Source organism: Notechis scutatus, chromosome 3, assembly GCF_049901735.1.
Source record: "Notechis scutatus isolate UNSWTSFEM ecotype Mainland chromosome 3, rNotScu1.2, whole genome shotgun sequence".
Taxonomy (NCBI): domain Eukaryota; kingdom Metazoa; phylum Chordata; class Lepidosauria; order Squamata; family Elapidae; genus Notechis; species Notechis scutatus.
Window position 1 is genome coordinate 20,955,006 of NC_142011.1, and position 3,233 is coordinate 20,958,238.

General features: G+C 37.6%; 1 long non-coding RNA gene across 1 annotated transcript; it reads left to right on the top strand.

Annotated features, from left to right (window-relative positions):
* The first annotated feature begins 254 nt into the window (after positions 1–254).
* LOC148131096 (uncharacterized) lies at positions 255–3,233 on the top strand. Its single transcript, XR_015748318.1, has 3 exons — positions 255–341; positions 814–860; positions 2,659–3,233. It is a non-coding gene; the product is annotated as an uncharacterized LOC148131096 (long non-coding RNA).

Consider the following 3,233-nt stretch of genomic DNA (forward strand, 5'->3'; position numbering starts at 1 on the left):
GCATTTTTCAAACTTTGGGGAAAAAAATGCTGGTGGAAAAGAGATATTTTAGGAAAATTCTCTCATGTGTAGCAGCAGGAGCAGATGGATTTGGGGGCTATTTAAAGAAAAGACAATGTATTTTTAGAACAGGACTGGCTGAGGAGGGCCAAATGAAGTGTTCTAACCACGGAAAAAGGATTCTCCCTGTTGTAATGCAGGAATGCGGAGGAGGATCTTTCCACCTGCAGAGCCCAAATTCTCCCTTCCTTTTGGAGAAATATGTTAATTTAGGAAACCCTCTGACTCTCAAGAGAAGCAGGAGTTCCTATACTGTTGTGGTCAAGTCAGTATGTATCCTGGTAGGTAAATGTATCTGCTCAACTACTTTTTTCTTTAAAAAAAATATATTGATTTACAGATTCAAAAATGACACTTCTTAAGGGCTGCGCTGAAAGTGTCAGTCCTTCTGTTTCAGCATTCTTCACATTCCTGAATATTTAATATAGATTGAGCAGCATATAGGTGGATTTAAAAAAAAAACATGCAAACCCTATAGATATCTGCCTCCAGACATAGATTAGAAATGGTATGCAAGAAATTTTGAGTTTGTACATTTTATTAAGCCTTTGTTTGGATGCATTTGCATAATCCAGTATGCCAGGCATAGACTATGGTTTAACCTCCCATAACTGGAGACAACATGCTAAACCTCAAATATATAAAAGAACTTATTGGCTAGTGTAATATGGGAATAAAGTGTGTCTGTGAATTGTGTCTTTGTGTAAATGAATAGTTCAGTGGAATTTTTTTGTTTTGTTTATGTGTCTCTAGGTCTTGATTCCTGAAGACTGCCTAGACATGTCCCTGCAATCTTCTTGGTAAGTGGTTTGCCAATTGCCCCCTTCCTGGAGGGACGGGCCCAAGGGCACCCAGTTGGTTTTATGTCTAAGGCAGGATTAGAACTCATGTTTTCCCAGTTTCTAGCCTGGTGGCTTAACCACTATACCAAACTAGTTCCTTCAATGGGAAATCATGTCCTGAAAAATTATGAAATATGCACTTTTTCTATCACCACATGATTATAGAAAACTAGTTCTGCTTTTGATACAGTCCTAAGAGATGAGATAAGCAGTGGTGCAACATATGGGTGTAGAAAAATCACACTTTGATTCCCAAAGAAAAACAATACTCAAAACCTATTGTTGGTAGAGCACTTCAAAGCTTTGAAAGAATCTTGGCTTCATTGAAGGCTTATGCACTCTTGGATGCCACAGGCCTCTCACCAGCCATTTCTAAAAGGGCACTATAGGTAGTCATCAAATTACAACTGGTTGCTTACTGATATTCAAAGTTACAATGGACCTCAGAAAAGGGACTTATAACCCAGATACAACATTACAATGGCCACCCTCTCCCAGGGTCATGTGATCACATTTAGAGCACTTAGCAACCAGCCCTTATTTGTGACCATTTGCAGCATCCTCTGGTCACATAGCCACAATTGACAACATTTTTTCCAGAAATCGAGATTTTCTTTGCATTTCTGTCAAAAAAAATGTCCCATAGCAAACAATGGGTTCAGTTAACAACCATAGCATTTGCTTTAAGATTGCAGATTTCACTTTACAATTACTGTGTTCACTTAACGATTGATGCAAAAAGCTAGTAAAATTGGGCACCTCACACTGTAACCCGCTTAATGTCTGTTGCAACTTACAACTGAAATCGCAACTCAGTTATGCCCATAAGTCAAGAACTACCTGCATTGCTTTGCTTTGCAAGGATCTGAGCTAGTAATTCTGCCTAGTTAGTACAGGAAGGATTTCCATCACCTCCTGCAAGGATTGCCTAGGACAGGAGTGTCAAACTCACGTCATCATGGTGGTGGCGTCACGTGACTTTTTTCCCCTTTGCTAAACTGGGTGTGGCCAGCGTGTGATACATCCAGCCCACAGGCTGGGAGTTTGAAGCCCTGGCCTAGGACAAGACCTTGAGAAGTGAAGGAGAATCATGAGGTCTCTGCAGTCCAGCTGAGGTGAAGCACAGCTATCTAGACCAAGTCTAAAAATTTGCCAATATCTTTATGAGGCCAAGTGAAGTCACAAAAATGGGTACAAGCCAAATTCTATTTTAGACTGGCCATGGCATGGCTGAAAGCTCAAGTCTAATTGAGTGGGAATTTGTTTTATTTTATTTTGCTTCTTTGTAATTCCCTAATTTTTGCAACAGCCAAAACAAAATAAACCACATTGTGGCTTAACATGATACGCAAAATGTGTAAATCGGCTTCAGATGTAGCTTTAATGTTGCTTTATTGTGCACTTCAGTTTCAAAGGTATGTTTTAAATCGATCGCAGGTCTGAATTAAAGGCTAGATATCCCGAGGAATATAACACTCTTGTTTTATTTTTATGTAACTCAAGCACTTTGGAGCATTCTTGAATCATGGTGATCATTGATCATATAATAGTATCTCATCTCGATTACCAATGAAAAAAATCAGATTGATTACTTCAGGAAACCTAAAGATAAACAAATGGTACTTTATTTCTGATATACTTTCCAAAAAATTTGTATGAGTAATATAATGTAGAAATGTAGAAATCTATATATACTACCGGTACTAAAACTATCCTGTCTGTAACTTTTAACTTGGTGAAACTTGATGCATTGTAGGTCAAAATGTTTTGAATGAAGATACCTCAAATGGGATAACTTACAGAATGCATCCAAAAACTGGGGATCCATGATTTCTGTGGAACTGAAATTTGGCAAATTTTATAAAATATTTCATGACAATTTATGATATAATACAAGATGTCTTAAAATACTTCCTTTGGTCAATTTCTAAAGTTTGATGGTGCTATGCAGTTCAACATGGGCTACTTTCAAGGCAGTTACATCTCTGAGCATCTCCGTGAATTTTGAAGAACTTTCAAAGTACATTAGAAGCTCTGTGATTGGTTGAAGGCACTGAGGAATATGGTAAGGAAATATCTCTGCAACAATGAGCAAGAGATATGTATGGACATCTTGTAATAGATGACATCTTCCATCTCACTGAAATCAATAGGTTTCAGTATATATTTTCCATTCACTTCAGTAGAATTCAGGATTTCCTCTCTATATCTCTAATTAGCACCTATCCTCATGAGAATAGGAGATGCTTTTATAAAAACGATTTATATGCATATATTTCTTTGACAAAACGCATTGTCAGAATGAGATCTGCAAAAATCTTGTTTTATCCT